This window comes from Macaca fascicularis, chromosome 14, assembly GCF_037993035.2.
Source record: "Macaca fascicularis isolate 582-1 chromosome 14, T2T-MFA8v1.1".
Taxonomy (NCBI): Eukaryota; Metazoa; Chordata; class Mammalia; order Primates; family Cercopithecidae; genus Macaca; species Macaca fascicularis.
The window spans coordinates 43719063-43737991 of NC_088388.1; positions in this window are offsets into that span (position 1 = coordinate 43719063).

Sequence of the window (18929 nt, forward strand, 5' to 3'; positions counted from 1 at the left end):
GCAAGCCAAACTCTGTCCACCTAGTTCTCTCTCTTTCTCTCTCACTGTCTCTCTTGCTCGCTCTCTCTCGTTCCCTCTCTTTCTCTCTGTGTGCTCAGTTATTTGCTTTGTGTTTGTCTCAGCTTACCCTCATTTCTCCTCTTTCTTTCTTCCACCCCTCTTAATCTCAGCCTGCATTCTAAGCAGTAACTTTCCTATCTAGAATGACTACCACCACAAAGGTAGACTGGGATACTGAGACAAACAGGGAGATTTAGGAAGAAAGGAACAGTGTCAAATATACATGTTGTGCTCTATGTTTGCTGATTATTATTCTAGACTTTGGAAAATAATTGAGAAAAAACCTTACTCTTATTTTTTGAAATAATAAACATTATGTTGCTGGTTCTTCCTTTTTCTTTTTCCTTGATCACTAGGAGGCTCAAGGTTAAATTCTATGCTTATAGTAGAAGGTGTCATTAACCTCTTTTTCTAGGATAATTGTTTGTCTCCTCAATGGTACAGCTTCTCTTACTTTAAAATTCTCATTGCTAATCACCTTATGCCTATGGTGTAAATTAAGATGACCGTATATTTGGGGCTACTCTTTTCTACTGAGAAGTATTGTCTAATTTCTCTCCTTTGAGTCAAGGCTGACTTAGTGATCTGTTTGACCACTAGAATGTGGTGGAGGATACACATGGAGGGTTCTGGGACTTCAGAGGTTCACTCATTAGAAGATTTCCAGCTTCTGCTCATACCTCTTGGATCATGAGGGACAACTAGCTGCCATGTTAAGCCCAACCATCCCAAGATGACATACTATGAGGAAGCTGCCTGGGAAGAGTCCGTGACAGTCCTGGGCAGCCCCAGCTGTCCTAGTCATTCCAGCAGAACCAGAGACATACATGATGGGCCACTTTGAGCATTCCGTCCCTAGCAGGGGTGGCATGGAGAAGACCCAAACAACCTGAGGCTCTACACATATGATCCCAGAAATTTATAGTTGTTCAAATCACCCCCAGTAAATTGTGGAGCAAGGGCAAACCATCCTGCTGTTTCATTTCCCAAGTCTTGACACGTAGAATTGTGAGCAGAATAAAGTGCTTGTTATTTTATACCATTAAGTCTTGGATTAGTTTGATACATAGTATTAGATAAGTGGTTTTTTGATTATATATGGCTTTTATTGTAAGCCACTTTAAATCCTTTTAAGAAGTAGACATTTCACAAGTAATTAAATAAACTTTCTTTACTGATAATCAAGGGGAAGGAAATTCTTCAGCTGCTGATCATTGTACTTTAAGTTCATATTTTTTCTTGTTTTTAAATTTTACATCATTCTCTTAATTTTAGATTGGAAAGACAATTATTTGTACCAACTCCCAAAAGCTGTAGGCGTTAAAGAAAGTTTGCATAAAAGGTCAATGAGTTGTTTGATTTATGCGAGAGCATAAACTGCAGTATTTTCTATGCCTCTTAAGTGTTGTGCAGAGGTACAGCCAGCACCTGGCATTGTGTCTAACAACGCTTTGTCATCGTGTTGGTTGTAAACCATGCCAAACTCATTGGGTAGCACCGTCTACAGTAGAATGACAATATGTAAGTCTCCATAAAGCAATTTTTCATTCTTAAAAATGTCCTGAATGTGAACAATTCTTTTCAGTTGGACAGTTATGGTTTCGCAACAGGAATATTACAATTGGGAAGTTTATTCAAGTAGCTTTTTAAACACATACAAAAATGAATAAGATAAACTGTACCCCACAGACAAACTGAACTGCATCTCTTGACCATTATGCTGATAAAATATTTCAGTAAATCACAGTCTTTACACTGTCCTTGGGCTTTTGCAATCTCAGCTGCTGCAACTGTATAATGTACATTGATTTCTGCTAGAAATTCAATGGCAAGAAAAGCTGTTTAATCATTTGACTCCTGACTAGTTAATAAAGAATCTGTCTCATTTAATAAGTTTATTTTAGATAAGACCACCATTATTAACATGATCCTATATTCCTTTCTACTTCATTTATGGGGGAGGGTAATAAATGAAACTTCAGATGAGACAATGCCGCTGTTATCTTCCTTCTGCTTTCCTTGATCGTTTCTATGATTTGCAAGGCTGTCTCACCATCCACCAGTGAAAGTCACTTAATCATCTACTAGATAAATTGTAAATACACAGTGCTTTTCCATGTCTTAGAAATCACTGTTAAGTAAAAGAAATTCTGAGAGTCCCATTCCTAACTAAAGACTATGCTGCAATTATAGAAGGCAAGCACCCTATTGCTATAATTTTCCACCCAATCACATCTCATTATCATTCAATTTTGCTAAAACCACATGACATAAAAATCACTAATAAGCTACTGCATTTTGTAGGGTATTGGCTAAAAATTAAATCAGATACAACCACATTAATGTTCTACGATAGGAGCTTGCTAATAGGATTATAAGCAGCCAAAAAGGTTAGGAAGAAATCATCTGAGAAAGTCACCCAGTAATATTAAGAGGATCAATTAGCCAGACATATTTGGGGATAGAGGATACTGTGTAGTAACCAGGGGCTTATGAAGAAAAGAGGCAGGGGGACAGGATTTATTTTGGTTAGGGAGGCATTGTGGACTTACAAATAAAGATTCTAGAAAAGGACTTCTCAACTTCTGTTAATACAAAGTAAATGACTTTATCATCCTCAAAGCTTTTCTTGGCTCCCCACTGACTGATTTCTGGGCTATCTAAAAATAGGTTAAACCCGTTTCATGTGTCTTCACCTGAGAATTAATACAAACTGGGCCTGTGGTGGGACAAAGTACAGAGGTCTTTCACATATCTCTAGTGATCTCTTAGGACCTCAAAGTTGGAAGGGACTTTTGCAGTAAGTAAGGTCCCTGGATGTATTTTAAGTGAGAGCTGGCATTTACTCCCCAGCTAAGAGCATATATTCCTATCCACTGAGACATCTTTGATCAATCTCTGAGCTGACATCCCAAAGTCAATATCTTCTTTTACTTAAGCCATAGAAAAATGGAGAAATAGTGGACCAACATTGCATATAGGGTCTCCTCTTCTAGAAACCTCTGGTCAGTAAGGATGTGTGGGGTAAGGAGCATGTCCTGGCACATATTGGGTAGCTTTCTACAGGATAGGTTATACTGATGCTATACATTTTAATGCTGAGACTTGAACTCTGAGAATAAAACGATCAGAGTTGACCCTGTGAAAATCTGGTCATATGAGGTGGTTGTATTGATAAATCAGTTTTGAGCTCTCTAACTTTCAAGGGGAGTCAGTTGCTGTGATCTGGGATAAAATACATACAAAAACTGAAAACATAATAGAGAAATCCATAAATAATCTTTCATAGCAATTATCCAGCTTCATTACATCCATCAATACTTCAGATGGATGTAATGCGGCATTATATACAAAGCAAGATCTGGCTTGGGATCCAAGCTCAGTCACTTCCTGGAAGACCTTTGACAAATTTATTTAACCCTTGTAATCCCCGCTTCTCTTGTATATACTATGGGAATAACAGAAATGGTTTATCTCATAGATCATTGTGAAACTTAAATGAGATGAAGCATGTAAATAAAACACATGGCATGATGGCAAGGGCTTCCTAGTCCTTTTCATCTATGAGATAAATTAGTTGTCAAAGAAAAAAAATAGGAAAGAGAAAGAAAGAAAAAAGAAAGAGAGAGGGAGAGAGAGAGGGAGGGAGGGAGGAAGGAAGGAAGGAAGGAAAGAAGGAAGGAAGGAAGGAGGGAGGGAAGGAAGGAAGGAAACAGAAAAGAGAAGAAAAGAAAGAAAAGAAAAGAGAAAAGAAAAGAAAAGAAGTTCCTAAGAAGTATCAGCTTGGAGCTGGCCTGACACTAGCAGTTAAGCAGTGGCCTTCTGTTGATCACTAACAGGTAGGATAAAGAAAGACATAGCCCTTGCCCTTGAGAGTTTGCATTCTAGCAGGAGAGGCAGACACATAAACAATTATCTTACCCAATCATTCACAGCTGCCGAAAACGTTAATCCTAGAGAACACTAGCTAATCCTGGCCTGATTACAGGTCCTAGTGTATAGAGGATAAAAAAATAAAGATAGGGTCGAGAAACTTGGAGCAAAATAGAGTCTTTCTAGGTTTTTCTCCAGGTACAGATAGCTCAGCCAGAATGAGATAATACCTTTGAGGGCTCAGTAACCATTTTGGTCTTAATATTTCTGTCATGTAAAGGATATGAGTCTTTTTTTAAAATTACACTTTTGGTTGGGTGTTAATAAATGCCACATACTAGGCTAAGTGATTTATATACATTACTACAATTTAGTGTCACAAATATTCTATTAGATAGTTTTCATATTGCTTGCCATTTTTATTTTTATGGGGAAACTGAGGCTTAGAAATATAAGTAACTTCCCAAAGTATACATTATGTAGCTAGTAGAACAGAACTCTATCTGATTTTTATATCTGTGACCTTATCAACCCTGTATTCATCCTGCTTTTCCTGTGGTTGCAGTTACAGAAAGTCTTAACATCAAAGCCTAGCTGATATAAACAGACTAGCTGTTTGTAATGCTCAAATACAACCAAACTGTATTTCTCACAGCTTAATTTCTCACAGAAATGATCATTCAAGGATATTGTCACTCAGAGTATGCGACCTAATGATGTTTCACTTTTGTTAACACAATGCAGCTGCATGCGTGTGCTTGATTGAATATGCCAGTGTTGAGATTTTGGTGCTGTCTTCTGGGAAGTAAATTTGTGCTGTCAATTGAATCTGGGAGATGGAGTGTTTTCTGATAAATGTTGAAATGCATTTCTTATTTATGGGTTAGATGAGAAGCCATCAGAAGTCCTATAAACACATTTTGTGTTTCTCAGTCAGGTATTCACAGCTTCGTACATTGGACACACTGGAAAAATGCCAAATCTTCAGGAAGTTGCAAAGGACACCAATGAAAAGGAACAAAAGATTAGGTAGGAGCTGGTGTAGCTACAGATAGCACAATGGTGAGCATTCATACTTCGTTATTCAGGGATCCTGCCAATTGTCTTCCAGGGTCAGGGAAGAGTCTGTGTTCAACAAGTCAGGGCTCACAATTGGCCAAGTGCATTGCAGGAATGGGTTCTGTCCTTTAGGGATTGTGCCAGGGTTGAATATTTAATGATGGGGGTTTTCATTAAAAAATGGATGCTTTTCTTATGGTGAAATGACTCTGATTCTAGCCTCCTCTCCAAAGCAGTGGAAGGAAGCATAAGAATTGGAGAGTAGGAAGAAAACAAGAGTTTTCCACACTGTCCTTGTTACTGTTGAAGTATACATTGCTGAACATTCTTAACAGACTTCAGAAGATGATTTGCACAGACTGACACCACTTTGATAAAATTTACACATAAATGAAGAAACCGTGCTAGGAACTGGGTTGGAGGAAGGGGCAGGGGCAAAGAGGAAAATGCACAGTGATGGGTAAGAGAGGAGTTTCGGTTCTCAGATTCCACTCTCGACCAGACAGGGTAAAACAGATACATAACTGACTGTAATGGACAGCAGAGTAAATTGACAGGGGAAGATTCAGATACATTCATTGAGTTGCTACCAAACCATTCATATTATCTCCTTTAATTTGCACAATGGTCCTGTGAGGAAGAGATTACGATCAGACCTACTTTACTAGAGAAGAAAGTAAAGCTTAGGAAAGCCTGCTCACTAATCAGTGGCTGAGTCAAACTTCAAAATCAGGCCCCTTCCAAAAAAGAATGCATCTCAGGGGCTTCCAGGCTATGGTATTGTACAGGTAAATCAGGAAGTTAACCTGGAATATAAAGAATGGTGAGATCTTTTTTGTTGAGGGAAGGAAGCCTTTTGAAGGAGAAGGCATTTGAGGTGTGGGCTTTGAATCATAAATATAATTTTGAAAAATGAAAATGAAAGAGTATATGGGCAGAAGTAGTGAAGTAAAGGGTTATCTAATAAAACAAAGAGGTAAATAGCCCAATCTAACCTTCAATGGTAAATGTAATTGAATATCATATAAGATAATATTAAGATTTTAGTATTTCCTAGTGATGTTTTCAGTTAATTTTTGTCGTGATTCCCAACTTTTCCAGATACCCTCTAGTTTTAGGCCCCTTGAGGGTAAGGATTATGATTTATAGTCATATTCTTTTCCCTGTGTCTTATACAGAGTGAGCTCACTGTGATTAATTTTACAATTCTCTCAAATTTTAAAGCTGAGGACTGCCGAAATAGCCTGATCCAACTGTCTTATTTTACAAATAGAGGCAATATAATGAGAAAGGGTAAATGACTTGTTGAAAACTAGAGGAGTTTTCCAGCTTTCATGATGATGATGATGATGATAATGATGAAGGAGGAGAATTAGGAGGAGGAGGAGAAAATGTACTGGGTGTATCTCTTCCTCTTTTCACAGGACAAGTACCATGAGATAGTTTTCCTGAGAATGGTCACAGATTCACTCTGATCCATCCATCTGATCATTTCACAAAGTCTCTGTCATAGTAAAGAAGGTAGTTGGTAGGAAGAAGAGTACAGCTTCTCACTGTGGAAGAACAGAAGCAAATTAGTTTATTTAGGGAATGAACAGATGGCTTAAGCTGTCTTGAAATATGAATTATATGTCATCATAAGACTCATAGAAGTTGGACCTCTAAAGGTCTCAGGTGACCTCTCCAGGTCTCAAACATCAAATTATTTCTTCCTTGAAAATTTCTCATCCACTGTCCATTGTTGGGGTTCAGAAAATGATACCCCAGAGGCGGGGCGTGGAGACTCACGCTTGTAATCCCAGCACTTTGGGAGGCCGAGACAGGCGGATCACGAGGTCAGGAGATCTAGACCATCCTGGGTAACATGGTGAAACTCTGTCTCTACTAAAAATACAAAAAATTAGCCGGGCATGGTGGCGAGCGCCTGTAGTCTCAGCTAGTCAGGAGGCTGAGGCAGGAGAATGGCGTGAACCCGGGAGGCGGAGCTTGCAGTGAGCTGAGATGGCACTACTGCACTCCAGCCTGAGTGACAGAGCGAGACTCCGTCAAAAAAAAAAAAAAGAGAGAGAAAAAATGATACCCCAGAATATGGCATTTTGACATGCTGAACTGAAGATGCCTCAAGGTCTCTCTGACCTCTCCCCCAAACTTTTCTCCCAAAGAAGTTGAAGTTCCTTTATCTGCCTAAGATCCAGACCCAAAGGGAGAAAAATTGTTTTTTTTTCTTCTTCTCCCTGTAAGACCAAGAATGTAGCCACACCTAAACAGACCTTTTCACAATATAATACAGTTAATCTCTGTTTCCTGATCCATTCATTCTCTCTAGTATTCCCCTCAACAGAATTGCTTTCCTACCCTGTCCCGTAACCTGTTTTGCCAAGATTACATGCTTCCGAATCCTCTTGGGGAGGGAGTAATCATTCCGATTCTCTCCATTTGCATGTTAAATATATTTGGATGCTTTTTCTCCAATTAATCTGCCTTTTGTGAGTTGATGGTTTGGTGAACCTCCAGCGGCCCAAGGGGAAAGCTTTCTCTCCACCCTAAGACATCATGATGCTGCCCTGTTCCAGTTCACCCGTTTCTCTGACTCTTTCATCTGTCTCTTCCATTCCTTTTTTTTTTTTTTTTTTCTTTTGTGGTAGACTACATATAGATTTGAATTTCTGTGCTACAAATTACTAGCTGTGTAATCCTAAGAAAAATCATTAACCTCTTGGAGACTAAATTTTCTTATCAGTAAAATGGTAATGACACACAATCAGGGAAACTCAGAAGCGCCTAACATAGTGCAAAGCTTATTATATCCTGCTTTAAAGAAAAACTGTAGACAAATTAAATTTGATACAGTATATGTAAACAAAGAAATATATGTATGCACATACTATGTATATGTACACATACCTATATAGGTACACACACATATATGTATGTATGTATAGTCACCCAGTAATTTCCTTAATGTACATATACATATATGTGTGTATATATAAATACATATGTATATGTGTATATACATGTGTATATATATGTATATGTGTATATATTGGGCAGCACTCAGAACCGGAAGAAGTTCAGAGAGCTCTGTGCTCTTCTCTGTAGCATGGGCAGTGAGCTTTTAAAGATGGAATATGGAAGCAAAGAAGAGAAAGTACTTGGCTGGCTACACCTAGACTTTGCCTATACTTTGCCTTATTTAGGTATTATCTGGTGGAAAGTCCCTAGTTAGAGGTTAGTTTGCCGTTTATGAATTATTAAGTTTTGTTTTACTATTTACATTGAATTGGGTGTTGGTTTGCTTATCTCGAAGTTCTGATTACAGAAACAACCTCTGGCTAATGGTTTCCTTTTCATTAGATTTAATAGCTGTCAGTAAATGTGTCTTCCTAGACATATTCTGTACAGTTGACCTATCTAAAAGCAATTCCTTTTCCTTTTTCTTTTTCTTTTCTTTTCTTTTCTTTTCTTTTTTTTTTTTGAGACAGAGTCTAGCTCTGTCACCAAGATGGAGTGCACTGGCTCACAGCAACCTCAACTTCCCAGGCCCAAGTGACCCTGTCGCCTTGGGCTCCAAGTAGTTAGGATCACAGGTGTGTGCCACTTTACACCCAGCCAATTTTTAAAATTTTTTGTAGACATGGGGTCTTGCTATGTTTTCTTGGCAGGTCTCGAATAACCGGACTCAAGCAATCCTTCTGCCTCAGCCTCCCAAAGTGCTGGGATTACAGGCATGAATCACCATGCCCAACCAACTTATAAATTTCTTTCACAACTCCTTTCTCACATGAATGTCATATTAAGTTGTCAAACCAAGCAGGACAGATATGTAATTCGCAAGTGATAAGTGATCATGACAAGGTTAAAAGGCTTTTGTAAAAGGTCATCACAAATGAAACCAAAAGCAGTAATTGGAATCTGGGTCCCCTGCTTTCTGATCTTCGGGATTTTCTCCCACAGTGTGCCAACTTTCTCTCAGATGCTCCCAGGAAACGTTTCCCTCATTCAGGTATCTGAAAAACTTTAACAGATTTATGATTTTGATTTTGCTACACAGCAAACCCTGTGTGGAGTAGTTCAAACCTACTTATTTCTTTTCTGACAAAACATTTGGAATTATATGACTTTGAGTAACTAGCCTAGGTTGGCAGGCATTTAATATATTCTGCACACACCATCCTGCTTCTTGCTTATGCCGTTGTTAGTCCTGATTTGCTATAGTGTCAAACTCCTTGATTTTACGAACATGTCTCCTCACATAGGGTATGTGGTGAGAATAACCCAAGTATGGTTGCTACATTTCCCATTGAATGTATTTGTTCTCATGGACTCACAACAGTTCCTTTCAGCTATAGCTGCATTTTACAACATCAAAGTGCTGTCCTCTGGTAATTTCCTTAACCAAATTTTAGCTCCTAAAAAGCTAAGAGAAATAGTTGGGAATGGTGCTTGGGATGTGTTTCCACTCCTATTTTACTTCTCTTGCAAAAATATAACATGTGTATGACGGGAAATACCTTCTTCTAGAAAGAGTAAATGAATCAGTGAACCTAGAGGATTCTGACTCTAAGAGCTTAAATCAATCGTCCTTTGGAGACTTAGCTATTTCTCTAAAGTGAAGATCTGAATAACTGTTCTAATAACCTTGGATGGTTTGTGTCAGTTCCAGAGACAGAAAAGAATGAGAATGTTTTGTAAACACAACATTGCTTCACAAAGTGTGAAGTGTCTTCACAACTAGAAAAAAACCTGAAGCCAGTTTCCTGAATCAGATAGCTTAGATTTGAATTCTGACAGAATAGCTTACTAGATGTACAATTTTGGACAAGTTGACTAGTGTCTCTATGTTACACCCCCCCTCCAATTTTTTTTATTTGTGAAATAGATATTAGAAATATAGTAAGAGTAATTATAAGGTTGTTATAAGAATCAAATTAGAGAATATAGGGAAAGTACTTAGAGAGATGAAAGGCCTATAGTAAGTGCTCAATAAACACAAGCATCCAAGTCACATGGTCACTTTTATATGGAGCAAATTTGTTCCTAGAGTAGAAAAAAATGACATAAAAATCTTCAATTGTTAAGTGTTTCAAGATTTATATAAACTGCTCCCAGATAAGATGATGTCTGCTGAAGTCTAGGGAACGCTTGTATGTAGGTTTTCTAACACTTTTCATCTAGACCCACAGCACCCACAGGTGAAAATACTGAGGTGGAAGTAAATAGAAAATAACCATAGGGAACATGAGGAAGCTCCCCTGTAACAACTGCTTAGACATTTGCTTGGGAACAGTTCTGTACTCAGCAATACTTCTTGTCATCCAATCTTTAGTACCATGGTGCAATTAGAAATCTTAAAACTTACACAGAAAAAGCTTAGACTGACCTATTTAACAGGTTGGTATACTTTCAATTAAACAGTAGAATATTCTGTCATTTATATTTTTCTAAAATTGGTAGGTAATAGTAAAATTATTTGTACTTGAAAGTAAAATATTTAAGAATCTATGAAGGTTAGAAATAAAAGGGACCTTACTTATCATTTCAAGACTAGGTAGCCATTTGCCTAAATATCACATCAAGTCAGAGCAAGAGCCTAGCTCTTCTGGAGTGTATGCCAAGTGATAATTGTGGCATGCCATTTGTTGCTAGACATGCTTATCTGATATTAGTAAATTTTAATTCTGCTTTTAATTGTGAATATCAAGATTTAACCTATCTGAACTTTTTCTTTCAATTTCCTCACTTGTGAAATGTGAACATTACTTCTCTGTTACTTAAGGATGTCTCCCGCCTTATTATCAAATCCGTGAAAAAGGAATTAAAGTTTATGTTTCCCATCAACATGTTTTTGCATTAATTCTCAGCTGTAAAATTGACATTCAGAAAAATGTATACACCATCTTTATAGCTGAACCAAACAAACATATCCTACTGTCCTTAATTGATGCCATGTTTTATTTTTTGGTTCATAATATACGTACACACAGAGAGCTTAATATCATGCCATGAGTGGATCTCAGAACTTCTTTGAAAGACAAACTCTATTTACTTCTATCCCTTCATTCTCTCCTCTTGGTCTCATGAGACATACTGGACCATTTTCAAGGTCCCAGGAAACCTTCTTCACCCTCATTGCTAGATAATGACTCATTGCTAGATAATGACTCAACTTAGAATAATTTTTCAGAAGACCTTTCTTTACCTCCTTTCTACCCTCAGCATCATGGACTCATCTAACATAGCATTTATCACAGTGAACTGCTATTAACAGGCATACCTCATTGTACTTCTCAGATGGTGTTTTTTCTTTTACAAATCAAAGATTTGGGGCAACCCTATGTCTGACAAGGATATCGTCACCATTTTTCCAACAACATGTGCTCACTTTGTGTCTTTGTGTCACATTTTAATAGTTCTCACAATATTTCAAAGTTTTTCATCATTATATCTGGTATAGTGATTTATGATCAGTGATCTTTGATGTTACTATTCTAATTGTTTTGAGGCACCACTAACTGCTCCCACATAAGACAATGAACTTAATCAGTAAGTACTGGATGTGTTATGAGTGCTCCAGTAAAAAGCTGTTTCTCCATCTCTCTCCCTCTCTTTGGGCCTCCCTATTCCCTGAGATACAAAAATATTGAAAGTACACCTCTAAACGTTCAAGTGAAGGGAAGAAACACATATCTCTCATTTTATTTTATTTTTTTAATATTTAATTTTAATTTTTGTCTTTACATAGTAGGTATATGTATTTGTGGGGTACATGAGTTATTTTAAAATAGGCATGCAATGTGTAATAATTACATCATGGAAAATGAGGTATCCATTTCCTCAAGCATTTATCCTTTGTGTTACAAACCATTCAATTATACTCTTAGATATTTTTAAATGTATAATTAAATTATTTTTGATTATACCCACCCTGTGTGCAATCAAATACTAGCCTTGCTCATTCTTTCTATTTTTTGTACCCATTAACCATGTCCACCTCCCCATGATACCCCCAACTGCCCTTCCCATCCCTTGGTAATCATCCTTCCACGCTCTATCTCCATGAGTTCAATTGTTTTGATTTTTAGATTCCACAAATAAGTGAAAACCTGTAATGTTTGTCTTTCTGTGCCTGGCTTATTTCACTTAGAATAATGACCTCCAGTTTCATCCATGTATTATTCATTATGGCTGAATAGTACTCCCTTGTGTATAAGTACTACATGTTCTTTATCCATTTATCTGTTAATGGACACTTATTTGCTTCTAACTTTTGACTATTGAAACACTGCTACAACATGCATGAGAGTGCAGATATCTCTTTGATATGCTGACTTTCTTTCTTTTGGGTATACACCTAGCAGTGGGATTGCTGGATCCTAAATTAGCTCTATTTTTAGATTTTTGAGGAGCTTCTAAACCATTCTCTGTAGCAGTTGTCTTAGTTTAAATTCCTACCAAGAGTGTAGGAGGGTTTCCTTTTCTCCACATCCTTACCAGCAGTTGTTATTACCTGACCTTTGTATAAAAGCCATTTTAACTGGGGTGAGATGATACCTTGTAGTGTTGATTTGTATTTCTCTGATAAACAATGATGTTGAGCACCTTTTCATATGCCTGTTTGTCATTTGTATGTCTTCTTTTCAGAAACGTGTATTCAAATCTTTTGCCCCTTTTTTAATATTAAATTATTAGATTTTTTCCTGTAGAATTGGTTGAGCTCCTTGTATATTCTGGTTATCAATTCTTTGTCTGATGGATAGTTTGCAAATGTTTTATCCCATTCTGTGGACTGTCACTTCTCTTTGTTGATTGTTTCCTTTGCTGTGCAGTAGATTTCTAACTTGACATGATACCATTGGTCCAGTTTTTGCTTTGGTTGGCTGTGCTTATGGGGTATTACTCAATAAATTTTTGCCCAGACCACATCCTGGAGAATTTCCGCAATGTTTTCTTGTAGTTGTTTCACAGTTTGAGATCTTATATTTAAGTATTTAATCCATTTTGATTTGATTTTTGTGTATGGCAAGAGATAGAGGCCTAGTTTCTTTCTTCTGCATATGGATATCCATTTTTCTTAAAACCATTTATTGAAGAGACTTTTCAATATGTTCTTTTCACCTTTGTTGAAAATGAATCTCCTGTGAGTGTATGGGATTTTTTCTGGGTTCTCTATTCTGTTACATTGGTCTATGTATCTGGATTTGTAACAGTACCATGCTGTTTAGGTTACTATTGCTCTCTAATATAACTTGAAGTCAGGTAATGTTATTCCTTCAGTTTTTTCTTTTTGCTTAGGTTATCTTTGGCTATTCTGGGATATTTTTCTATTTCTGTGTAGACTGTCATTGGTATTTTGATAAAAATGGCATTGAATATGTAGATTGCTTTGGGTAGCATGTAGATTTTAACAATACTGATTCTTCCAATCCGTGAACATGAAATATCTTTCCATTCTTTGGTGTCCTCTTCAGTTTCTTTTATGAGTGTCTTTTAGTTTTTATTGTAGAGATCTTTCATTTGTTTGGTTGGTTTCTAGATATTTAATTTTATTTGTGGCTATTGTAAATGGTATTAACTTTAAAATTTTTTTCAGATTGCTCACTGTCAGCATGTAGAAATGCTACTGATTATTGTACGTTGATTTTGTATTCTGCAACTTTACTGAATTTGCTTATCTGTTCTAATAGATTTTTGTGGAGTTTTTAGGTTTTTCCAAATATAACATCATGTCATCTGCAAACAAGGATAATTTGACTTCTTTCCCAAATTGGATGTCCTTTATTTCTTTTTATTGTCTGATTGCTCTAGCTAGGATCTCCAGTAATATATGTGGAATAATAGTTATGAAAGTGAGCATCCTGTCATATTTCAGATCTTTAGAAGAAATGTTTCCAGTTTTTTTCCTGTTCAGTATGATACTAGCTGTGGATCTGTTATATATGGCTTTTATTATGTTGAAGTATGTGTGTTTTATCCCGATTTTTGAGAATTTTTTTTTATTGTGAAGAAATGTAGAATTTTATAAAATGCTTTCAGCATCAATTGAAATGATCTTTCTTTTTGTTTTTGTTGATATGAGGTATCACATTGATTGATCTGTATATGTTGAACCATACTTGCATTCCAGGGATAAATTCCACTTGGTCCTAATGAATGATCTTTTTATTTCACTATTGAATTCAGATTGTTAGTACTTTATTAAGAATTTTTCAATCAATATTCATCAAATATATTAGCCTATAGTTTTCTTTTTTTGATGTGTTTTTGTGTGGTTTTGGTACCAGGGTAATACTGGCTTTCCAGAATGAGTTTGGACTCTTTCTTTCTTCTATATTTTTTGGAATAGTTTAAGTAGGATTAATATTTTCTGTTCTTTAAAATGTTTGGTAGAATTCAGCAATGAGGTCATCAGGTCCAAGACTTTTCTTTACTGGGAGACTGATTATTATGACTTAGATCTCATTACTTGTTATTGGTCTGCAAGGGTTCTGAATTTCTTCAGGTTCATTCTTGGTAGGTTGTATGTGTTTGGGAATTTGTCCATTTCTTCTAGATTTTTCTATTTATTTACATGTAGTTGCTCACAGTAGCCACTAAACAATCTTTGAATTTCTGCAATATCAGTTATCATGTTTCCTTTTTCATCTCCAATTGTATTTATTTTGATCTTTTTCTTCTTCATTTTCTGGCTAAAGGTTTGTTAATTTTGGTTAACTTTTCAAAGAACCAACTTTTCGTATCATTGATCTCTCCTATAACTTTCTTCATTTTGATTGTGTGTATTTTTACTCTGATCTTTACTATTTCTTTTCTTCTACTTATTTTGGGTTTGATTTGCTCTTGTATTTATAGTTCCTTAAGTTGCAGCATTAGGTTTTTATTTGAAGTTTTGTTTCTTTTTTGATGTAACCTTTATAGCTATAAACTTTCCTGTTAGTACTGCTTTTGCTGTATCCCATAGGTCTTGGTATGTTGTGCTTCTATTGTCATTTGTTTCAATAAATTTTTCACTTTCCTTCTTAATTTCTTCACTGATCCACTGGTCATTCAGGAGCATATTGTTTAATTTCCATGTATTTATATAGTTTTCCAAAATTCTTCTTGTTATTGATTTATAGTTTTATTCCATTATCGTCAGAGAAGGAGCTTAATGTTATTTCCACTTAAAAAATGTTTTGAGACTTGTTTTGTGACTTCATATGTAGCCTATTCTTCAGAATGATCCATGTTCTGAGGAAAAGAATGTATATTCTGCAGCTGTTAGATGAAATGTTCTGTAAATATCTTTTAGGCCAATTATATTAAGTCCACTATTCTCTTTGTTGGTTTTCTGTCTAGAAGATCTTTGCATTGTTGAAAGTTGGGTGTTGAGGTCTCCAGATATCATTGTACTGGGGTCTCTTTCTCTCTTTAGCTCTAATAATATTTTCTTTATATATCTTGGTCCTCCAATGTTATGTACCTATGAATTTTAAATGATTTTATCCTCTTGCTGCATTGACCTCTTTACTATTATATAGTGACTTTCTTTGTCTCTTCTTATAGCTTTTGTCTTGAAATCTATTTTGTCTGATATAAAAGTATACTACTCTTGTTCTTTTTAGTTTTTATTGACATGGAATAACTTTTTCCATCTCTTTATTTTCCATCTTTATGTGAAGTACGTTCTTTGTAGGTAACAGATCACTGGGTTTTCTTTTTTTTTTCTTTTGTCCTTTTAGCCTCTCTGTGTCTTTTGAATGGAGAGTGCAGCCCATTTACACCCAATGATATTATTGATTAGTAAGGACTTACTCCCTCCATTTTGTTGTCAGTTTTCTTGTGTTGTGGTCTTCTTTTTCTTCCTTCCCATCTTCCTTCTGTGAAGGTGATTTTGCCTGATGATATAATTAAATTTCTTGCTTTGTGTGTGTGTGTATCTGTTATATGGTTTTTGCTCTGAGGTTACAAATAGTAACCTTTGCTTTGAAGCTTGCAAATAGTATATTATAACCCATTATTTACAGCTAATAATAACACTGTTTGCAATACAAACAAACACACAAATAAGCAAAAAGAAAACAGATAAAGACTCTATGCCCTAATTTTATCCCTCTGCTTTGTAACTTATTGTTTTTTTTTTCTATTTATATCTCCTTGTACTGTCTATTTTTTTGAAAAGTTGTTGTACTTGTGCTTATTACATTTGATTGGTTCATTAAGCCTTTCTGCTTAAGACAAGAGTAGTTTACACATCAGAGTTACAGTGTTATAACATTCTGTGTTCTTTGGTGAACTTACTATTACCAATGAGTTCAGCACCTTCAGGTGATTTCAAAATTAGATTTAGAAGTGAAGTCTGAAGATGTGACTGAATTGCTGCAATCTCATGATAAAACTAGAATAGATGAGTAGTTACTTCTTATGCATAAGCAAGGAAAATGGTTTCTTGAGATAGAATCTACTTTTGGTAAAGAGCCTGTGAAAACTGTTGAAATGATGACAAAAGGCTTAGAATATTACATAAACTTAGTTTGCAGTGGCAGGGTTTGAGATAATTCATTCCAATTTTGAGAGAAGTTCTACTCTGGGTAAAATGCTATCAAACTTCATCACATTCTACAGAGAAAACTTTTCTGAAAGGCAGAGTCAATTGATGTGGTGACCTTCATTGTTATCTTAAGAAATTGTCACAGTCATCTCAACCTTTAGGAGCCACCAGCCTGATGAGTCAGCAGCCATCAATACTGCAACAAGAACCTTCACCAGAAAAAAGATGATGACTTGCTTAGGGTTCAGATGTCCATTAGCATTTTTAAGAATAAAATATTTTTAAATTAAAGTATGTACATTTCTAGACACATTGCTATTGAATACCAAGTAAACTGTAGTATAATATAAACATAACTCTTAATATGTGCTGTAAAACAAAAAAAAGTGTGACTCACTTTATTGCAATATTTGCTTTATTACGGTGATCTGAAAATGAACCTGTAATATCTCTTAGGTATGACTTCATTTACTTATCTTTCTGCCAGATTGGAGCATGAACTCCCGGAGAACAAACACTGTTTGAGCCAACAATGCAACACTAAAGCCTAGCACAGTGTCTGACACATATTAGGGTCTCAATAAACATATGTTAGGCCAGGCAAGGTGGCTCACGCCTGTAATCCCAGCACTCTGGGAGGTCAAGGCGGGTGGATCACAAGGTCAGAAGTTCAAGATCAGCTTGGCCAAGATGGTGAAACCCCGTCTCTACTAAAAATACAAAAAAAAATTATCCAGGTGTGGTGGTGGGTGCCTGCAAACTCAGCTACTCGGGAGGCTGAGGCAGAGAATTGCTTAAACCCAGGAGGCAGAGGATGCAGTGAGCCGAGATCACACCTCTGCACTCCAGCCTGGGCGACAGAGTGAAACTCCATCTTGAAAACAAAACAAAACAAATAAATATGTTAAATAAAAATGTGGATGTATATGAGCACATCAGTTGTCCCCCGTTGGAATTTTAGGGAGTCAGGTCAAATTCAATAATTTTCTAGAAAAAAATGATTACTCTCTCTAGTCTTACTGTTCCCTATTTATTGACACATCTTTTATCCATCAATAGGAATACAAGCTGAACTTGTGATGGAATGTAATGGTAGAAGTAATCTTAATGGCTCAGGTTGTAGAATAGAGAGGTAGATTAATCCAAGCAAGGAATATTTTATCCATATCTGAAGATATTGAGGGTTGGGTAGGACTTGTGTACATTTTGCAGTATAAATGATTCTGACCTGCAAGAGCACGTAGCTGTTTTCCTAGATGGGAAAGTTGGAGGGAGTGACGGATGCTCTTTTGGAGCTATCAACTCCCACACAGAATTGACAGAGTAAACAAACACATTGTCTGGTTCAACAGGTCTAGGGTTAGGCAGCTCAATCACTATAATGTTATAACTCCATAGTCTTCATTTTTTTCAACTGTATGATACAGTTAGAAATTACTAGAGAGTAGATTACCTTTGATTACTACCCAGGAAGTTTGTAAGATGGAGCAGTTTCTCAAAATGGTGTTGATTTCATGAAAGATTTGGGTGATGCTAGTTGACTTTTCCTGCTTTTAAAATAGAATTCTACTTTGTCTCCTGAAATTTTTGTCTATAGATTATGAATTTCTGGACTACAAACCAAAGCTACACTTAACCACATCACATAAGAACTTGAAGTATGTCAATTCTATCTTTCCGACAGGAAGAGATATTTTAAGTTTCCATAAGAAGTGGTTGTAAAAGTTATTAAATTCTGTAGGTTGAAGTGCATTACCCTACAGAAACCTTTAAAATAAGGGCATATCATTTCAATTAACTTTAAAAAATATATACTTATTCCATATATGTGTTCTGTGAAGCCAGCAGATTCTTTAATAACAACAAATTCTTTAATAATCAAGCTTTAGAAATGGGGGTTGAAATATTTTCACTTATGAGAAATATCTCAGTGAGCTAATGATCAAGGTGGAATTGGAACAAAGGCTTCTGCTTGCCTATTTCTCATCTGCTAGACCATAATACAGTTATCACCACTATAACTGATGATGATAGCTGGTTAGTCTAATAGCGTGGAGATTTAAAATGTCTCGCTCTATTCAAATCCTCAGTGTCATTTTTCTTTCTAATATGTCCTAGCAGAAAGCTTTCTTAAAGAGTTAGTCCCAGCTACTCGGGAGGCTGAGGCAGGAGAATGGCGTAGACCCGGGAGGCAGAGCTTGCAGTGAGCTGAGATCCGGCCACTGCACTCCAGCCTGGGCGACAGAGCGAGACTCCGTCTCCAAAAAAAAAAAAAAAAAAAGGAGGTTGCATGTAGTAAAGATAAAGTGACAGGGAGGAAACCTAAAGTTAAATTTGGGCTTATTTGTGAGTATAGGGCTCCCTAGAGCCAAGTGTGAGTTAAAACTCTATCCAACGCCCTGCATTT